We start from the raw sequence: 22,310 nt of genomic DNA, 5'->3' as shown, positions 1-22,310 counted from the left end.
CAAAGGGCTCCGCTTTTGTACAGTTTATCTAGAGCAGAAATTTCCATTTTATCAGATGATGCTATAAAGTGAGATGAGAAAAGAATTTATTCTTGATTTTTATTTTGGTTTCCTGATTCAAGAAAATAGTGAATCTCCACATGTGATAAAGGGAATCTAAACAGAGAGAAATGCTTGAAAATTTAGCTCAATGTTGGAAAATAGTTCTAAATATAAATATAATTAAATACATGTCTATATACAAGCCTGTATTTTTTTTAATGTATAAAAACCTACATTTACATACATTGCTATGTGCAAGATTCAAGTACATGTCTCACAACAAAGTTGAAGAACACAGGGAACAGCATCCCATGCTGAAGTAGGAAAAAGCTGAAGGGTGAAACTGCCCAGGGTTCCCCAGGCAGCCCATGAGACCTGCATTCTGGGCACACAAACCCCACACACAGAGGCTTAGGACTTTGGAAAGGAAATCTGGTTATGGCAGAAAGAAGCACAGCCAGTATGATCTGGGACAGCTCCCTCAATGCTCTCTGGACCCTCATGTGCACGTTGTGCTTTGGCAGCACCATGGGGCATTGCTTTCGAGCCAGTACTCTTCCACAACATCCATTTCCTCAGAAACATTGGAAAACAGTCATTGCTTTGGAACACAACAACCCTCAAACGTTTTTATTTTTTTAAAAAATGTGATTTTCACGAAAACAGGAAATTCCAGTTTTCTTGACCCAAAGTACCCAATGACACCAAAGGGGCACCACCTGCACCTCACAAGTGGTGCAGAATACGTGTGGCTGGTCCTGTCAAAAGGGGAGCATGAGTAGACCTGAAATCATTTTAGTGGATCACAGTAACCAATTTCTCACTAAGTTAGATTTAAACTGTAATTACAGACTCATTTTGCATTTATTTGGAGCAGAAGGTGCTTCTAAATATAGTTCTGATACACAAGATCATCACAGGAACAGTATGACTGGCAATAATATATTTTTAAAGACAGCAGATGTGTTCCTGTAATAACAGGGCAACTTGTATAAATAACTTTAGTTCTGCATAAGATATTGAGGAGGTCAAATCCTTTTTCCTCTCTGTGACTGGGGTGTGGGTAGGCATCTGAATGAAAGAAAAACTTCCAGCAGAGATGCTCTTTTTTACTTTAGTTTACTTGATCCACCTGAGAAGGAATATGGAAGAAAAATACATTAACAGAGATGTCACTTTGAAATGTTCCAGTGTTTTAATTAAGGTCCAGAGTCTGGCAAAATTTGTCAAAGTTTCCCTTTGAAAATAAGGTGGGTTTAACCTTCAAGAATGTTTCCCTGGGCTGTTAACACAGCTCTTACCCAAATCTGTGCTAAGTAGTGGGGTAGGTAGGACAAGGTGTGCTCCACATCGTTCTGAAGTGGGTGGAAAGACTCTCATGGTCCTCAGAGGGCTTTGGCTCAAACTCATAATTCTAAATTTAAGTTCACTTGTAGTTGTCCTTTTTCCTCCACTAGCTGCTCCATAACGTTTTCTGTTTGTTTGTTTTTGTAATCAGAGGAGACTGAAAGAACTATTATATTCCTTCTTACTATATTCATGCTTATTCCAGAAAAAAACCCCCTTTTTTACCATCTTTTGGTATTTTCATTAGAAGAATGAGAAAAAGATCAGAGGCAAACAGAAGCTGAAACTAAGATTCAGACAGAACTCAGTAGCTGATGAAAAAGACAAGAACATACTCTGAGACAAAGCAGATTAAAGCGAGCAGAGATGATGTAATAAAGAAAAATAGGTCAAAATTCAGGATGTCACTTCCTTGGTTAGAGCATTATTGAAGTCGTCAGTCTTGCAGTAGATTTAAATTAGCACAACCAGAGGCAGGATCTGACTGAGAGCGAGCCTGGCACACTAGATGGTGTGTCTAGCCCAAAACTTTGTCTTCTGAGATGTTTTAAGGACTGATCCCTCTTGGTTTTGTCCATCATTATTAAGTAGTAAGAGCTGAGCCAAGAGATCAGGAACTGGTGAAATCTGCAGGATCTAATGGGAACATTTTTGTGGGAATGGCTACTATTTCCTTTCTTAGCAAATGTTCTCTTTTAAGAATAATGCTTGAAAAAGCCTGATGTCCTACGAGACAAGCTGATCTTGTGTTTTTCCTTGATGCAACTTTACAGGTGAGATCTACATTCCACAGTGTGAGGACAGGAGTCCAGTCCAGGTGGGGAACATGGTCTGGCAGCTCAAAGCTGCAGGGGAAAGCTTTAGTTCTTGGCTGCACTTGCACCACAATAGCCAGTGCTCTGTGTGGGGAAAAAACTTCATGGGCTTGGCATATACAGGAGGAGAGAAAGCCCCAGTGGCTGGAGATTCCACAGATAAACCTACTTGTCTACAAAGGAAAAGCCTTTGGCATCCTAGATAATATTTGAGATTAATTAACAGTTTGTTTAATGAAGCTGCAGCCAGACATCTTTAATCAAAACACCTTTGTAGAGCACATTTATATGCAGAGCTGTGGGCAATTACCAAAAGTACTCCTCCATTATAAGAAAACAAAACTCATTTATGAAATAATATACATGTATTAATACATGAAAACAAAGAATAATATACACTTAGATATAACATAAAAATAACTGTATAAGCCAGACACTTTTGACAAGATCTCCTGGAACCTTAAAAAGCACAATATACATCTGTTTTATTTCTGAATGCCAAACCTTAAAAAAAACCCCAATCTCTTGTTAAAAGTCCAGCTCCTTATTTTAATTAAATTACCAGGTGTTTATAAAATACCATTCTCTTGTGAAACTGCAGTAAACAGGAGAGATCCAAACCCCAGTTAATTGAGAATGCAGGCTTCAGCTGCTAGGATGTCATTGGGAAGCTTCAAGCTGCTCTGTTGATGTGCATTGCTGCAGTGACAGATGTATACTGACCATTTGAAGGAAAAGTGAATGAGTTTAGAAGAACAAGTAGAATTGCTAAACAACTCATGTTTAAACACAGGGAGAAGAAAGGACAATGGAAAAGGGAAAAAATGAGGAGTTCCAGTGGAGGGTATCTTGTTTTATTATTCCTATTATGTCTTTACTGGAACACACCAGAATAAATGCTCTGGGCTGTAAAATAACACCATTCAGCACAGAATGGATTAAATTCAGTCGGAACATCTTTTCTGATGCTTTGATTACATATGAGCAATGTTTGTGATTATGTCTCCCTTTTTTGGCAGAAAACACCAAAACATGCCACGACATTGCTGCATAACATGGAAAAGGTTCTTTTGCTTGTATGGATGTACATATATGTATATCAAATTAAACAGTGGTACCATAAATTAGCAATTAAAGAAATGTAGAAATATGACAAAGAAATCTAGGGAAATATATGTTACTAAGAAAAATAGGAAGTGTTTTTCAGGACTATATTGTCTCCCTTGCAAATCTTTAAAGTGGTATGAACAGATTGCAAGAATTGTTTAAAACAACAGTGTTATTAACACTATAGATAAGAGAGAAATAATATATATTGTAATAGACACATGCAGATACACACACACACTCTACTGTTTAGTACTTGAAGACAAATAAGATGATACAATAAATGGCCCAAAGATAATAAGTTCCCTTGCATCACATTGTCTGAGAAGTCACTGTTAAAATCCTTCTATTTGAGATGAATATTTTTATATCGAAGAGTCCATGCACTATAAATCCAAAGGTTGTTAGGGAACAGTAGAAATATGCAATGCTGCCAGAAGCCAAAGTGAGGAAGCAGAAGGATCACAGTAATTACAGGGCAGTTATTCTGGCATCAGTCCTAAGCAATATAATGGAAAAGCTGATAAGAGCTTCAATTAGTATAAAATTAAAGGATGACAGTATAATTGGTGCCAGTCAAGATGGCTATACGGAAAAATAAGTCTTGCCAAACATTTTGATGAAGGCAACGACATAGGTGTAAGACTTTCATAAGACAGTCAGTTTAGTCCCTCAGTGCAGCCTGATTAAAGGACTGGCACTGAGAAAAGCAGGTTATGAGCAGAGTGGCAAAAGAGGGCAATACCAGCATGAAGTAGCACGTTCAGCTTCCTGCCTGACACTGCTCCTGTGTGCAGCCAGGCTAACCAGTGTCAGGTAGAGACACAGGAAAGGAGACAAGGAGCAGTCTGTCATGAGAGGCCACGGCAAGGAAACAGCAACAGGAAATCCTGAACGCAGTGGCAAAGCCCCCCAGCTTCAATAAACAGAGTTTTTCACATAAAGCTTGTAAACAACCCAAAACCTAGGAAATTCTGCAGAGCTTTAAGTAGTACATGTATTATGAGGCACGTACTTAAAATCTGGATGGAGATCAGACAGTCCAAAAATTTGAGGTTCAGTCCAGAGTAATGGACAAGTTTAATTCCATTGCAGAGAGAGCATTTGGGGGATTTGTGGCAAAATATATAGACTGATCCCTGAAAGTTGCAACAGGAGAACTGAATCATGGTGCATTCCAGGCCCTACTAAACAACCAAGTCTAGTCCCAACAGATTTTGTGTACGTTCATCACAGCACAGATGCTTTCATGTCTCAAGTTTCTTGGGAACACCATGTGTTTTGTCTGTTTTGTTTCTTAATGATTTGCAAACTTTTAAAACTTGGCTGTGTTGCTACTTTGCTTGTGGGTTCAAGAAGAGACAAGAATCCATAAACCTTTGATCCACATGCTACAAATGTACTAGGAAAAAAAGAGAAGAGAAGAAAAGAAATGAAAACGCAGCGCTGTCAACAGGGAGATATAAGGGTTGGTTTGTATGAATGGGGATAATTAGTTGAAATGTGATATGGGAATTGCTTTGGTTTTTTCTTTCTGGAAAATATATATATTTGTGAGAACAATTTTTATGCAAAGTGTGATAGAGAACATTTTATATCAGATTAAATCCCAAAGTTACTTTTTCTGGTCTCACCACAAAACAAAGAAAGGATGTTGAGTTTCACAGTTAGCTGCAGAGAAGAAAATTGTCACTAATGTTTTTATTAGCTGTAGATTTAATAATCTAAAGAGTATTAGATCTTTTTACAACTAACTTTTTAAGCATCACATTTCAGAAAGTATGAGTTAAGAGTTTTATACATCTCACTTTAAGGAGCTCAGCCTGCTAACAAGAGAAGAAGAAAAGTTACTTTCAGGGACTCCTCTACCTTGCTAGAGAAGTGTATCCAGCAGAACATGCTGGCTGTGGGACAGACAGCTGCTTACCTGGCTGCTCCAGCTCAAAGGCAGCAAGTCACTGTCTAGGGATGGCAATTTTCCTTCTCCTCATCAGATGGCTCTGAATTTAATCCTAAATAACAGCTGGGCTCCTGGTCCAAGCCAGTTGTCTTGGCTCCCTCTATAGTCCAGGAAAGAAATAGGTTCTTCTGAATGGCAACCGATGCCACGAATACCAGCACTCTGTCTTTGCTGGAGTGACACGTCTTGATCCCCAATGGCTCTAGAGGGAACCTTGATGAGCAGCTTAGCCTGGAACTCAAACCTCCAACAGCCAACACCAGGTGAGGTGAATTATGTCGAGTGGTACCACTGACACATATATTTAAAGCCAAAATACAACTGTGCCCATTAACTTAGCCACATGGGTCAGGTTTCAAAAATCCAGATAAGCACTGGAGATTTGACTCAGGCTTTATAAATATCCATTTCATATTTGAGTCAAATGTAGCTATAAACTGAAATGTGAGAACCTTATATATATTGGAGAGGAGTGTTATGAAAATCCCTAGCTGAGAGGGCAAAGTGAGAGGGGTGCTTTATAGCTTTCCCTTGGCTCAAGGGAGGCATGGAGCAAGCTTGCATTTTGCCTCCAACCCTCTCCAAGAAAACGGGAGGATGGCTGTTCTCAGTTTTTCAGCTTTGGTGCAGGGTCTGTGCAAGCTGTGATTCGAAAGTAATTGTGGTAATTGCTGTAACTACAAAGTTAATGCACACAACGTTAATTTTGTTCGCAGAGAGCTGTGCCAGTAATGGCACCATCCATCATTTTCTGTTAAAACAGGAACAGGTGTTAATCTCCACTCAGCAATGGGTGCAATGTGAGTGAGCAATAAGCAAAGTGCCAAAAAAGAAAAACCACTGTCAAAGCTCTCTGTCACAGAAAAAGAGTTTCTAGCAATATCTCTGTAATTGGACTCAACTAAAGAGTGAAAAATGATTTGACTTTTCAGTGACAGGGATTGTTAATGAACCCAATTTTTCTCTTCCACCTTGATTATCTTTCTGTAGGAAGATCCATTTTAGCTCTGTACAATGTAGCTTAGGGTAATAGACACCCAGCTGCTGTAATCTTGTCAGTACTCCCACTTTCAGAAAAGTAAGGTTTTTTTCTTAGATAGGCTGCTGAACTATTACCAGGTTTTCAAATATCATGGAAAACAGTGCAGAATAGAATTTAAATAGGACTTCAACCACAGTTTTGGTATTTTTCTAGTTTTAACAGCAACCTCGTAAGATTTTTAAATGCTTTGTACTCCTGTCCTCCCAGGGACAAAATCTATCCTCCCAGGGTTCTGGATATTCCCAGATACTCTTGGCACTACAGTGCTGTGTCTGCTCAGTTCCATGCAATGCTACCTTCCAGAGCAAGAGCATAGCCACAATCTCCAAGGGTTGGCTGAGCAAACTGGTTCATTCAGCAGCACTCAATTTATCAACAGGGCTCATTCTAAGCAGGTAGAAAAGTTTTTCCAATAAGCAATCAGACCAGTGTACTGCACTTTTAGTTACACTCCGTATTTGAGACATCTCCAAAGGCCATGCCAGGGGCACCTGCATGGTTTGGCTGAAGTAAAGGAGTACATTTGTGCTGCCAGTGCTCACACCTTTTCCACCAAAGGCATGTCTGTACCTTTTTTGATTAAAAGCTGCCCATGATCCTGATCTTGTCTGTCCTATGGCAGAGACTGCAGCAGCATCTGGGAAAGAACAAGGTCATTTTGGAAATGTAAGAAAGAAAATAGAAAGTGTTGAAATGGAAATACATTTTTGGAACATAAGTGAGCTAAGAACTAAGCCCAGTTCTCTCGATTTGTATTAATACTTAACTAGGGCTACCCAGGGACTGTCTTCAGCACTGGGGATACAGTTTGATACATTATTAGTAATGAACCTATTGATATGCAAAATACATGTTCTACATGATTCAAATACGGAGAGTTATGTGTGTTGAGAAATTGAGCCAGTTTTGAAATGCCAGTTGAAACCAACCTCTGTGTGGAGTTATCCTGCTGGTGTGGAGTGGCTCTTTGGTTTCAGGGAAGCCGTGCCTGCATGGAACAGGTGGCATGTCTGACCTTCACACATGGTCTCCCCTAATTTCACTGGGTTTGGGATCAGCTGCAGAGAGGATGAGGCTTTGGGTAATGGATCTGCCTCATTTAAAAATTCAGGCTTTGAGAAAGAGCAGCAGATATCCAGCACCCCTAGAAAATTTAGCAGGAAATGAAATATTTTGCAACACAGTGAAAAAAAAGTGCATAGGTTATGACTTTCATATGAGTATAATCAGACATTGTAGATATTCCTTCACCTTTCCAGCTGATCCTTATAAATTACTTGCTGAGTGAAGCTTTCCCGAGTGATCCTGTTTTGGTTTATTTTGTTTTTTATAAATAATTAATTTATTTTTCAAAAGAACTCTGAATTGAAAAATCAACATACATCTTTCATTGGTCAGGCATTAATTTAAAATCTGATGTTAGTACCGGAGATTTCAAAAGGAGAACTAAAAAAGAAAGTTTTTCATTTTGTTTGAGAAAATCATTAAATGCAAAACCTGTGAATCACAGAGATGGCCTTGGTGCTGACAAGCAGACAAACCCCAGGAAATTTAAATGCAAATTCGACATTCCTTGTCAAGAAAAGAAAGCTAAAAGAAAAGATAAGAAGAAAGGGTCATTGTCCATTTTTTCCTAATGCTCTTTAATATAAATGCCCATTTGCCAGGTAGTAGAAGGTAGCATAATATACTACAACTCTAAATGCACCCTTCATAATTATTGTTAGTAAAAAAGTTTTAAAACGTCTGCAACTTTATGTTTCACAATTTACATGCCTTTAGTATGTCTTTCAGCTGCAGAATTTATTCTTCCAATTATTATTTCTTTTTAAATAATAGGCTTCTATGCACAGGTAGATTAAATAAAAGAAATTTTGTGTGGACTGTGAGCTCTCATTATACAAAATGCTTCTATCCCTCTGGCTTTAGAGATAACTTTCCTTTCTACTCTGCTTCAGTAATTAGTTTTCCTGAATATATTGCATATCATTGCACAAATTTGTGGGGAGCATTTGTTGTATGAAACACAGAAAACACATACAGAGCATTCTAGGATTGACAGAATTACAGAAACCAATGTAAAAAGCCCAACACTACAGTAATTTTTTTAGGGTTGTGAAGCTTTTTGACTCACGTAGGTTTCAATGCTGTCTTTGTTTTGTATTGCTTTTCAAGTCATCTTTAAATTATAAAGAATTAAACATCGGTTGTGTATTTCTTTATGCTGTTGTGGCTTAACTCCTCAAATGGGTAGTTTTAATGCAACAACTACAGCAGCACTGACTATCCTTTATATGGTCTTAGGAGACAAATGCAATTTTAGTTCATCTCTCCTGGTACCGTTTGCAGCTCTTTGGTGAACCTGAAACTTATAAAATTAACAATAACATTCTCTCCGTTATACTCTGATTAATTATCAAATGCACATGCTCCAGACTTGGAAGACTTTTTTCATTTTATTTTGATCACTGCAGCATTTTTTTGTCAGAGTGAATTTTAAAACTTGAGCTGGCAGCAGCCTGGTGCCACTGGCTGGTGTGGCAGTGTGTGAGAGCTGCCCACAGGGAAATAATGGGCCGTGCGGCCCTGCATGGAAACATGGCCCTAAATTGGTGCTGTAAGAAAGAAATCAATAAAGTGTGAGAGAATTACAGAGAATTTGGTGATATGAATAAGGAAAAGGTCACTAGATATGAAAATTTGGGGTGGGAAATGGAGTAATATTGAGAACCCTTATTGATATAAGTCAATTATGTTCTAAAAAACAGCCTTTTGGAGTCAAATGATGACCCCATTGAAACCCGTAGTAACTCTTCCAGCCTTATGTGGGGCCTGGATTTCATCTTCAACATCCAGAAATACCCTACAGCAAATATTTTCATCTGTGAAGACAGAAAAGGAAAAAACAATTTAAGTATTCCTAGCATACAGAGTGAATGGATTAATGACATTACATTATTCAGAATATATTTAAATCCTGCACTTTTATTTTTAAAAATAGTGCAATCATGTGTTTATATGTGGAGCTAAGGCATTTCTTCCCTTTTTTTTTCTTTTTTTAAACATTGCATGATGACATCAGCTAACAGTGCATCACTTCTCAGGGACTTTGTGCAGAATCTTAATATTTACACTAACAACGTAATTTAAGAAAGTATATTATGTAAATCCTTGAATCTCCTAGGGTCTAGGAATGAAATGTAATGCTAATTTGATTTAGTAATTTGTTCTCTCTCCCCAGAAACACACAATTACTGCTTTTGAAAGACTTTTTTCTTTTTCCATCACGCTAGGACTAAATTGAAAGCTGAGTCGGCAGCAAAGCCCGGGCTGGGAATGCAGAAGAGCTCTGCTACTCAGGCTCTTACAGCCAGAACACAGAGTGCAGGGAGATTTATTTCTCAAAACGGAATGTTCATTATCTCTTTTTTTTTTTTCTAAACCAAGAAATGGAAACAAAATAAGTCTTCTTGAAATTCCATAATAGTAATCTAAATGTGAAATGTGAGCTGAAAATAATGTGCCTCTCTGTGTGTGTCTAGAAGAGAGGGAGGCCTTGTAGCTCTGTGCATGTCTGTCTGCAGGAGGGAAGGAGGGAGGTTGTGTGTCTGTGTACAGTAGTGTAGAAATAGTTCATCAAATGAGTGGTTTCCTGTCCTGATCTGTAGATTTTCTTTCTTCCATGAAAGGAAACAGAGATAATTGATCTGACTTCCATCAGCACATAAAAGAGATTGTCGGCAATTTGTTTTCTGAAGGGCTACTTAAATACATGGTGATGTGGCGAGCAGGAAGGATCACCCACGAACTCTGCAGCAGTCCCAGATGCCTGGTGGGCACACCCAGAGGACCAATACATTCCGTCATTTGCAAAGTATGACTTTCTTTCTTTCTCTCTCTCTCTTTCTCCCTCTTTCTTCTTCTTTAAGGATACATGATGTCCCTCCAGGTTCTGCAGTCTGGGTTTGATTAAATAATTATAAACTTCAAGCGGCAGATCTATCATTTACATTCCTGAACATGCCAACATGTGCCTTTTGTGGGGATGCCAACCAATACCAAAGCTTCAGTCATTATTGTCATTGAAAATACAGTGGTTCAATGTTTGTGCTATTTCCTGGATTTTGGCAATATAATGTTGCCCAGCAATTTGCTGTTAGTGCCAACAACACTAAAGAACTTCATAATAAATCCTTTCTATATTTACTCAGTCCACCACTGTGTCACCGAAATTAGCATTTTACGATCTTATGCTCCAAGGAACCTATTTTCTCTCTTTTAACTCCATGCTATTATGAACCCCAACAGAAAATCCTTCAAAGCATGGTTTGCTTCAGCTTTTCTGTATAAGGATTGCTGTCAGTCATGTTTGTTTTCTGAAAAGATGTAGAGCTTGCAGCTTCATGGTACATGATAGCGAAGATAAACCAAACTAATAAATAAGACAGAGTGTTTAATTTAGAGATGTTACAGAGGTTGCTTTAAAATGTCAGATGTCTTCACGTAGCCTTAAGTGCAGAAGACAAAATTAACAGAAAAAGATACCAAAAGAGTAACAGGACCAGATCTTTCCTTGACAACCAGATGAGCCAACTCTGCTCATGTGAGTGAGGCAGAGTGAAGACAGAGGGTTTGACTTCTCTGAATGAAAATATCACGGTAATGGAAGAAAACAAAAATCAGTGCAGGGGCCTTAGCAAAGGAGGGTTCTCAGGGATACTCCAGCCAATGCTTCATGGAAACTGTGGGACCACTGGGGCTGAAATACTGTTGTGACTGAGTAATGCAGCCCTTTGTTTACAGTGGTGTGGGAGAGAATAGAACAGTGCCTTTTGCGCTGAAACGCTCGAGGGGACTTCCTGCGAACCCTGAGTCTGGGGTCCTGTCTAGGTGGTCAATATGGGGCCAAATTCCACTCATTTGTTTGGTCTAAGCAGGGGAGCAGACAGTATTAAAAGGATTGAGGGGGGAATGAGAAGCAAGGATTTTCTAGAAAAACGAAGAACAGGTTTTATTAGAAGAGGGAGAGAGAACAGAGGGCAATAGTTTTTGCCTTTGCAGTGAGGGAAGAGAAAGCAATGCTTTCTGCAAAGAGGTGGATGGCTGGAGGAGAGGAGGCTTGGGAAGAGGCACACCAAGTGACTCACTGTAGTTGGATTTTTTGTCACTGAAATAGAGGGAGGCTGGAATTTTTTGACTAATGGGAAGCGCGTCCTTGCTATCCTCTCATAACCCCAAAAAGCTCAAAAGATTTTGGTGCGCATTCTGTCATGTAGCAAATCCACCAAAAAACCCCTCATGCCCCAGAGTGGGTTATTTTGGAAACGTGCACGTGTGTGTGCGTGGTCACAAGGCCAGGGAGGAAACTGCTCTGTAATCTCAGCCCTGGTGGCAAAGGCGGCTCCCACAGCCCCGAGTGATGTGGGTGCACACCAGCTGAGTTACAAGCTCCCACAGACACAACCCCTCGTTAGGAGAATCCACAGCAGAAGCCATTTAACCCCTCCAGTCCTGGCCCCTCGCAGCAGGACAAGTGCCACAGCTGTACTGGAGAAACCCTATGTGGACTCACCAGGACTGGAGAGGTTCTGTGGGGTCTGCTCCAGCAGCTTCATTAATCACAGGACATTTTTAATAACAAGGATACCTCCAAGGAAAACAGGAAACTGCATGGCAAAAAGAGAGTACCTGACAAAATAAAAATAGGTTTATTTGGCTCAGCAACTCCAGTCCCTGCAGCTCCTCCCTCCCCATCCCTCAGGGCAGTCCCAGGGGTTCCCGTGGTACAGCAGCCACCCGAGGATGCTCACTGCTCAGGCAAGGTGGAGCTCTGGGCAGCACAGGGATGGGAATAGGTGATTCCAAGAGGCTGCTAAAGCTGGAAACAAACTGATCTTCAGGTCAGACTGAGAGAAATTTCGTAAGCAACTTCCAGGCATAATGTATGTTTTGCTCCCCATGAAGCTGAATACAAATCAGGAATTTCTTACAGTGAGTTGGGCACTCTTGCACTGAGCCACCTAATAACCTGCTGTTTGTTAAGTGTGATAATGGGAGAGGCCCATTTCACTCCAGAGAGAAAATATTTCAGCTGGTTGAATTGTTAAGGCAGCACCCTAACTTTTCCCTGGTTTAGAGTTTTATCTTGTTTGTGTAGCAGTAGTAGTTTTACAACTTTGGTTTAAGCCCACTCGCAGGTGATGGAAGGGTGTGTAATAAACACAGAAAACAAAAATGTTATTGCCATGCTGCTTGCACAGCTGGCTGGCTGTGTAGCTCTGTATGCCAAGTGTCACACATGCATTAGGTGAAAACATAGGACCAGGTATACAAAAGTGCCTAGTTTCGGCCTCTGCTGGGTCTTCTTCCCATGGAAGAGGCATTTAAACTTCCAGAACTCAGCATATAAAACAGTAAAATGAAAATAAAAAGAATCCAAAAGTAACCAAAACCACTCTCTTTTTCTGTGTCTGCTTTTTCTGCTTCAGATGTGCTGTTCAAATTCTTTCCTGGGTTAAATCTGTTGAGCTCAGTGGGTCATTGCTAGAATTTACACGTAAAGATATTTCTGTTACTGCTATAAAACACATCAATCTCTGGAATAAAGGAATCTCTTCTGGCGCGACACTCTGTTGTGGCTGAGTTGTGTTGGCTCCTTCCTGTTGGCACTGGGGACACAGGTACTGAAAGCTGGGACACAGGGATGGGAATTTGGGACACAGGCTGGCACATCTGGTCAGAGGGAGCCCAGGTGAACAGGCTGGGGCAATTTCCAGCCCATTGGAGTGAGTCCCCTGAATTACACAATGAGCCTACACGTTTTACGAGTTTAAACAGTAAGACTGAGCCCTAATTCTGGAGGCTTGTGGTGTGACCAGAAACCACCTCCTTTTCTGCTTCTGATTTTCCTCAGTAGTAAGGAAAACTGAGTTACAAGAACAATATTTCACCAACAATTTCTTCTAAAAGTATTCTAATAAAAACATCCTGAAACTAGTATTCATCTACTTCCTTTTCTGAGGTTTTTTTTTTTGTTGTTCCGAATTTTAAGGTGGTTGTTTAAAAAAGTGGTTTTAATCTTAAATTAAAGGGCACAAAACAGAGTAAAAATTATTACTGCAAACAAAAAAAACCCTTTTGCCATCTAACTTATGATCAATTTACTACTCAATTAGTTACTGAAGTTACAGTAGTCCTTCCCTTAATTTGTTACTAATGACAGGGAAAACATCTATAAAGCAGGTTCTGGGCTTGTAAAAATCTGAGTATAGGTAACGAGAAAAATAAAAATGTATGGGGACTTTACATATCCACCAAGATACTGGGGCATACAGCAGATATCAACACTGCTCTAATTTATTTTGTCTGCTTCCATCCGTGTGCACTGCAGCGTTGGCTCCTCGCGATGCTGGATTTGTTATTTTATACTTCTGTGTATGAAGGTCACTTCTCTACTGATGTTTTCACTTACAGGACCTCATTTGTTTCACAAACCACTACTGCAAGCATGAGAGAAAGTTCTTTGAAAGATATGAGATCCCTGTGATATGAGTGTGGTAGTGACTATTCTCACACTGTCACCACTGGGAGGTAATTTCCTCAGGATGGTTTTGGCCACTGCTCCTGGATGGAAATCTTAGGTAGAGTGGCAACAATACAGGTTGAATTGTACCAAAAGACCTTTCTTAACCCTGTGCAAATGCACTTTTAAGTGATATTGTTCTTCCACCACCGTTGACAATACTTAATCATTCCTATACACAAAGAAAAGCAACATTAAGTCTGTTTTTCCTAGTGTCTGGCATCAGTCTTCTTGGCATAGCCATGATCACCATTAAATAATGTTGCTGGAAGTAAAATATTATATTGTGCAAACCAAATAAAACCAAAACAAGCCCTTTTGATCCCTTAGAATTCCAAATTCATATACTCACGCTTCAAGGAAGAACTGTAAAAAATCTGGTTTGCTGGGTGGGTGGGTCTTCGCTGGCTCTGTGTCAGATCACACCTTTGGGATTTTGCCATGTTTGCTGGTTTTTTCAATCAGCTAAAGAGAAGAAAAATGATGGAAGATGAGAGCAAAGGCCATCCTACAAAATAAAATCCTTTCCATCATTAACTTTCTTAAAAAAGACAAGTAGATGTAAGAGCAAGGCAGCAGTAAGGGAATAGAGCACAAAACATCACTGATTAAAAACACCACATACACAATCTCAGAGCTATTTGAGGCTTCAGCCCTTTGATGGATGCAGTATGCAGTCTATGAGGGGATATGTGGAGAAAAAATACAGGTGATGTTGCGATTCACTGATTTATGGGAGAACATGTTTTACCACCTTTTGCCGTATTTTCATTGATTTACCTGAAATCTTAGTTTTTACACCTTTATCTTTCAGCTGTGCCAGTGAGTACACCAGGAGAGATTAGCAATGTGTCACTGTGTACCCTCAACCTTCTCTCAGGCACACAGGACTGCCATAAAGTGGTAGGTGTGGATTCCCTCACCATGTGCTTCTGGAAAACATTTTATTCTGGTCCACCAAATTGAATGGAAGAGTCTACTACCTTCAAGTACTTGTGGTGACTTGGCTGTTGGCACTTGCTGCATGTTTTTATCAAGGGCTTTCTAAGCTGTTCCTGCATGGCTGAGATGATTCTTCGAAGACCTACTACAAAGACTGTTTCAATGGGCCTGATTTATTTTAGGACCGTAAGAGCTCTAAGGCTGAAACTGTACATCAGCCCTTACAGGCACCTCAGACTGCAGCAATATGTGTCTTGCACAGGAGAGCCAGGAGCATATTTATTTGGACTGCAGCTGTTTCTCAACAACCACCAGAAAACACAAGGTGAAAGCCCAACATTACAATGAACTTCAGTAAGAAAGCAATCAATTGATGACACTTCTTGCCAAGACCTCTCTCCTCATGACAGCAGAGAGCTTTCTGAATGTGTAGTCAGGATCGTTACAGAAATGGCTTGCATAACATGTCACAGAAGAGATATTTTTGAAACAAAGTTCCCAAATGTGCAGCCTTTCCAGCTGGCATGGAAGGAAAAGTTTCCCCCTAACTCCCACTGAGGAGGTGGGTTCGTGCCACTGCCTAAGGCAGGTATTGGGAAGCCTGGTCTGCCTGACTCGCTGGCAGTGACTAATTTTCAGCAAGCCCCACACATTTCTGAGAAGCTGTGTGATTCCTGAAGGTCCCTGCAGGTGCTCAGGGTAAGCAGCACCTGCCCGTGATCCCCGAGGGAAGAGGAGCGCGGTGCCGGCACATTGCGGCAAGAAGGAGCCAACAGTGACCCTGCACGAGCCCAGCTGAGGAGGAGGGAGCACGGCTCTCCAGCAGGCAGGAATGTAGTCAGGCAGGGCTGGAGCACCGTGTGTTCCAGTAATTTGGGATGACAGGGGAGACATTGCAGGTTATTATATCTAGTGCACATTGGAGCTTTGTTTTGTCTAACTCGAGCGATATTCTGGGGCTCAGTACTCTCGCCCCAAAGTCTGGGAGGAAGTGTGGGGGGAGAAGAAAAGGTAGCAAGGAGGAACAAAACCACTACTATATTCACACTGGCCCAACACAGAGACCAGGCCACATTTGGGACTGATTTAGAAAACTATTTGGCAGCATCTGTGGAAAAATGGAAGATCAAATGATACCTTTCTCTAATCTAGGTGATTTCTGCAAGTTGAATACAAAGCATCCCAATCAGCCAGTGATACCCACTCTACTGCTGAGCTCAGATTGTCTCCATTTGATGTGTATGCATGTGGATGTATATACATCCATATCTAATACTTATCAGCTGGGCCTCGAAAAAAGCCCTTGTCAGTAGGGCCTCAAAAATTTTACATGGAAATCCTGTTTAGAATAATGTGAACCTGTAGCAATATGGTCATTTTAGTTACTGTTGGAGGCTCAGTAGTGGTAGTGGAGTGGAACCACTCTCCCCCTAAGCACCTGAAAAATAATTGTGTTAAAATAGGGATATCAGCCTTGACACCTGAGTTAGAGGTAAAGCATCACTAAGGTCTTCTGTAGGACTGAGCAGAAGAACATCAAGGAAGAGACAGCCCCCTGAGATCATTTCTCCAAGACCATTCCTCCCTCATGTTGTGATGACTTCCAGTAAGCAAATATTCTCAAAGACAATTGTTCTGATATGAAAAGAACAGAGAACAGAGAGGTATTGCTGTCCAATATAGGTCAGAGCTGTAGCCTGTGTGTTTTTATTAGAGCTGAGAGTTTAAGAAAAGAGCCCTGTAATGTGCATGTCCCCCTGGTGAGTTTATGCATGCTCCCACAGCTCTAATAAAAACATACGATGAAGGTAAATTAGGGCAGACGACTGCTTCTGTCAACACTGAGCAAACAGCATCTTTACGGTTTATGTGTGACTTAGAATTCAAGAATGCAGACTTTGTTTTTCATTGATGGGCTTGTTAAAGAAAATTCTTTGATAGTTCCAGAGGAAAAAGAAATTATATAGAAATGTGAAGAGATTAAAGCAAAGAAAGAACCTTGACATCACACGGGAGCTTGTTTGATTAGGTCACTCTATAGACAAGAAATAATTAAAAATAAAGAAGACAGATGGAGGATGTCAGGTGCTTAAACCAGCATCTCGAGTCTACCCATGCTAGTGTTCATGTGAGCCAAGACTGCAGGCTTCACAGATGTCAAATGTGTCTCCTGGCTGAGGGTCTCAGCAGGATGAGGAGAGGCACCAGAGTTTGGTGTGAGCAGAATGGAGCTTGTGCAGGTCTGACAGCAGTGAAGAGCATTTGCTGCTGTTAACAAGCAGAGAAGGAGCTTTGCTGACACCTTTCTGGGGCAGGCAGACAAGCTTGTCTCTAGTCTGGTTCCCTTTTGCTCCTCACCTGCTGCTGATTGCTCAGTCTGCCTGTGCATTAATGAAGTGGTTATTTGCCTTAAGGAGCAACTTGTTGGGTTCCCAGGGGAGCTGCTCCCACCTGCCTGGTGGCTGCGGTGCCGGTGCCAGCAGCCGGGCAGGTGGTGGCAGATCAAAAAGAAAAACTCCCACTGAGCTTCTGGGGATTTCCGCACTAATATGCTGATACATACATTAGCTGACTGACTGACACTGCCTAAATATTTGTCCTTTACTGCTATGTTTGGCCATGATTTTACAGCAACTTTGGTGGTTTGTGATTTAGCCCACTTTATGTATGAGCTGCTTTGAGTTTTGCTTGCTGCCCATCCGCTAACCACCACTGCAGGATTACAGGGTTGACATCAGGCCATTTCACCTGAGTTTTCTCTTTCTCAGTGAGAAACAAATGACTTTTCACCTCCCACCTAAGTGCTGCAGCCAGTAACAGAACATTAATGGACTTTGACAGAAACTAAGGAAGTCTGCACTCATATTTACCTTGCACAGCACTATATAGTAGTCTAGAAGCAGGAGGGAGTTTTCAGTGTCTGTACATCTCTCCAGAAGGTATTTGCATGTTTGCTAAATTCCTACTGGACAGGGAAGCCTGGAAGTGACACAAATAAGCTACTGTTTCCCAGCCAGCACCAGGTTCAGGTACAGCCAGAGATGAGGGCTGCTCCATAAAAGACCAAGTCAGAGCAAGACTGTTGGAGGGAAACAAACCAGAAATATGTGTCTTTCCACCGTAGACACTCAAACACTTGACGCTTAACCAGGACAGGCAGACAGGTACCATGACTGTTCAGGTGGTCCTGGAAATACACATAATTTAAGTATCTTCCCCAATCTCCATTTGTCCTCCTACATAAAAGGAAACAGGAAACAATTGGATCATGCATGGTGTTTAAGTGCAGTGATAAATACAGATGGTTTAGGAATTCAATTATATTTAAGTTCTTCTCTAATAAAGCTAGAACAGCTGGTTGCCAGATCCTCAGAGTGCTTCAGCTTTGTCAGGAGCATCCAGCATATTTTAAAACCATCTCTTGACCCTACAGAGGAGGTCAATGTTTCTCCTGGCAGCCCACTAGTTATTTTTTAAGTGTCTTGATTTTTTTTCTGTGGCGTAATGCAATTTTACTCATTATCGCTACAGATGTCAGACCAAGACTAGCAAGATTACAGCAGTAGCTGGAGCATATGGTTGAGTCATATGAATAATAATCATAAATCCTTTTTGACATTGGCCCATTATTACATCCTGATCATGTCCCCTTGGAATCTCTTGTTTGGTGTAATGTTTAAGTCATTATAAGGTATCTCTGGAGGTCTAGATTTATAGAGCTCTCTATTGGAGAAACACAGTATTAACAGTATGTTTATACAAACATAAACACGTGAATACTATATACCAATATATGTACATGTAATGTTTATGGAGACATACAGGAGAAGCAATTAACGATTGGCAGTCACTAAAAGAAATGTTTCTGATGACATCTTAAAATCACAGTGTAAATCAGAATGACAGAGATGTTGCCTGAACTGGCTGTTAAAAAAGAAAACAAAGTATATGTGTATAAGAGAAGCAGCCTCTTGCAACCCCACCCCAGATGTAACAGGGATACCCTAAAACTGAGACTTTTTGATTAAGGAAGAGCCACTCTTCCCTGAGATAGCATCAAATGGCCAGTCCATATACTTGCAGGCTAAATCCAACACAAATGTGTTAAGTGAGCATCATGAGTAGCACCATTGACTTAAACATGTTGGAAATCACTTTTGGTAAAGTCCATTTCCCAGTCAGGGCAGATTTCTTTTGGCCAATGGCCTCCACCCATCTGTCCCTTCTGTATTTGAAAGCCCCTGGTAGCTGAGCCTGTCTCAGAGATGTTGGGGGTGATGCACAGCTCACATAGGGAGGTGCTCCCTCTTTGCTCTCCTTCCCACTGTCTCTCTTCCTCCCCTCTTTCCCTGCTCTTCTTGCTGTTTTGTTTCTAAGGAAGGGGAATATTTACAGGGAATTCATATTGTTCCAGAACTATTCAGCCTCATTCAACAGTGGGAAAACTTCCCCTCTTTTCACCTAGGTCTCTATGCTGAGTGTACCAGCAGGCAGCTGGAGCACTTGCTTATTTTATGCTGCCCCTCAAACACACATTACAACAAGCTTTTATGCAGACTGGCAGTTTTCTCCATAAGAGACACCAGTGGCTAAACCCCAACTGCCTCCCAGCACAGGCATGTGCTGCCTGTGCTCAGCACCCACCTGCACCCATCCTGCACAGCCCAGGGGGAAGGACTGCACAACTGGCTGGATCTGATGGAGCCTGATGAGATGGTGGCCTTACAAGTGGGAGAGGGAACGTACATCTTGATTTGAAAGGGTTTTAGTTGGAAAGGACCCCATTTTTGTTTCAAGTACATAAGTGATAAACAGCATAAAATGAATCTAAACATGAAAACACAATAAAAGTCAGTCTCCAGGTCTGACCAGCTGTCCTGACCTACAGTCATTAAACACAACAAGGCAAAGACCTGAAACCTTAAAATGATTCAACACATTTCTGTTGAAAAAGCAGTCTTGCCCTTGAATTGTGTAGACGTGTTGTGTGTTTTTTCTTTCTTTTTTTTGGTAAATGGAGTACTTACTGGGAATTGCTTCCCAAGAGTCAGCATGCTCCATTTTTGTTTCTCGCAAATAAGTGAAATATTTAGGCATTTGCCAATTAACAGGGTTTTTGGAAGTGCTTCCTACTTGAAGAAAAGAAGCAGATTGGAATACGTAGAAGTTATCCAAGAGGATACTCTAGACAGATGAACTAGAGATGACATCTGTCTTGTCATCAGTAAAAATGATACAGAGCATATTGCTAAGTTATTCAGCAATTTCCAAAGAATCCTCTTTAACACACAATAAGAAACAGATCTTGGTTGTCTTTTCATGGATGTCAAACTTAAACAAAAACACAGAACACACTTGCAAGCATTGGTGTGAAAGGGGACTTTCAAGTACAGGCCTATTAACTGAAACATTCTGCTATAAGATATCAAAAGACTGCCTATTTGCCACAAACTGCACAAAGTTATACTCATTTTTCTTAGTGGCAGTAAGTGGTTTTAATGCAAGTAATGGAATTTAAAACCAGAAAGTCCTTATTACAATTCAGAGTGCCCTTTGTCCTTTGATAATGAACACCATATTAGTGTCTTGAAGAAAACCCAAAACCTTAAAACAGGATATGTTGTTTCAGCATTTAGAACTAAGTGACCAAAACTTTACTACTGAAAGTTGACTGCTTTTAATTGCATATAGACAAAAGTCTAAAACCAAGTTCCAAACTCTCAGTTATGCCAGCAGTAATAATAGACAAATATATAATATATATATATATAATAAATTAGAAAAATATGCATTTGTAAAAAAAAAATCATGTGTGGTATTTGGTAGAAAACTATTATATTTGCTGCATTAAAAAAAGATAATAGGGAAAGGAAAGGAGGGAAAGGTAAGGCCAGGCAAAGCAAGGGAGTGTAATGCCTGAAATGCATCCAAGGGGCTGCTGGAACCAAATGTGTTCCAATTTTAACTACTCTCAACATAAAACTTGGTTAAAAAATGAAAGCAAAATCTTAAAATTAAAAAAAAAAATTCAGCTACAAATGGTGATCAGGGAAATTCCATTTTTGGCATGTGTAAAATTGATTATCATAGTAAAATAGGGCAGCATTTATTTATACAGCATGTGTTGTATTCAATAAAACCTAAAAAGCTTTTGTGCTTAAAAAGTAACATGAAGGTTCAAAGCATATTTCCCAAGTAAACAAGCTCTGTGATACAGAAAACAGGTTAAGGGTAACAAATTTTCCTTGCCACAAAATAAGTGGATAAGGAATACTCCTTAGATCAGAAAATTATAATTAAATATAATTAAATTATATCTCTATTTGCAATCTATTTAGACCAGATGTGCCTGATCCTTCTCTCTCGCTGCCCTTTTCTTAATTTTTGGTTTCTGGCAGGTCAGTAGACGTCCCTGGTGTACAAAACTACTGATGCCTGGCACAACACAAAGCAACCGTGGTCACTCGCTGGCCTTGGCATGGAAGGAAATGTGCTGCACGAGCATCAAAGGGAAAAGAAAGACATGAACCTGCATTCCACAAGTCTCCTCAGAAGCCTTTGCACCACTTTTAAGGCATCCACAAAAGATAATGAAGTGGAGAAGGCTTTGGACTGAAAAGAAGACCAAAGATTTCAGAGTGGTTGTGACCCACCAACTTCTCTGGCCAAACTCTGTTGAGTTCAGGACCCTCCTGAACCTCTTGTCATTGCTCTGCTCTGGACCATACAGACACACCCATCACTGTGGGGTTTCTTCTGCTGATGTAAAGTGTGTATGTAAGGTGTGGTTTAAGATACACCCACTCTGAATGAAGGGAAATAAAATGTTTTTAATCAGCTGAGTCCTTCTTCTCATTAGTTAAAAATGAACAGACCATACTTACTGTATGATCAGTTTGCTATTACTGACAACACAAACCAGTGAGGAGCCAAACTGGCTCATAACAGCAAAAACATTGTTAAATTATCAGTTAAAGATTGAGAACACCTTGTACAAACATAGAATAAAAATGCTGGGGAAACATATTTTTTGCCCACAGAATTTTGATTTTGCATAAAATTTGAAAAATGCTGTGGCTTATTGCAGATCAGAATGAGTTAGTATTTGTTACAAATCTGGCATTTTGAATTCTAAGCATAAAAAAAAAAGGAAACTGTGAATACTGATTAGCTTAAGAAACAGAAAATGTGAATAGTGACCAACTTAAACTGGTTTCAGATGAAAAGTCTGAGGTAGAATTATTCATGAAAGTATATTCTCCTTTATTTTGTCTACTTCACTTATAAATCAGGCAAGTAAAAGGCTATTCAGTCCATCTATCCAGATTATTGCAGTGCTGCATCATCTCACCAAATAGGAGGACTTCCCTTCACTTTATTCTTTACAGCTCTCCTGATGGAATTCATCCCCAAAGCTTCCCTGGCCCAAAAAGCTGTCTACCAAAGGCTGCCAGAGGTGCACAGAAGGTTTGG

At 40.3% G+C, this 22,310-nt stretch overlaps 1 long non-coding RNA gene across 1 annotated transcript; it reads right to left on the bottom strand.

Annotated features, from left to right (window-relative positions):
- Positions 1-423: 423 nt before the first annotated feature.
- Positions 424-14,356, bottom strand: LOC121660966. Its single transcript, XR_006014816.1, has 5 exons — positions 14,248-14,356; positions 7,243-12,001; positions 6,884-6,950; positions 5,239-5,371; positions 424-4,713 (listed from the first exon to the last, which is right to left on the bottom strand). It is a non-coding gene; the product is annotated as an uncharacterized LOC121660966 (long non-coding RNA).
- Positions 14,357-22,310: the final 7,954 nt, after the last annotated feature.

Source organism: Corvus kubaryi, unplaced genomic scaffold (assembly GCF_017639235.1).
Source record: "Corvus kubaryi isolate FWS band 111438036 unplaced genomic scaffold, C.kubaryi_AGA036_p1.0 124, whole genome shotgun sequence".
NCBI lineage: Eukaryota > Metazoa > Chordata > Aves > Passeriformes > Corvidae > Corvus > Corvus kubaryi.
Note: the sequence above shows the minus strand (reverse complement) of the source record. Positions and strands in the feature narration are given on the sequence as shown.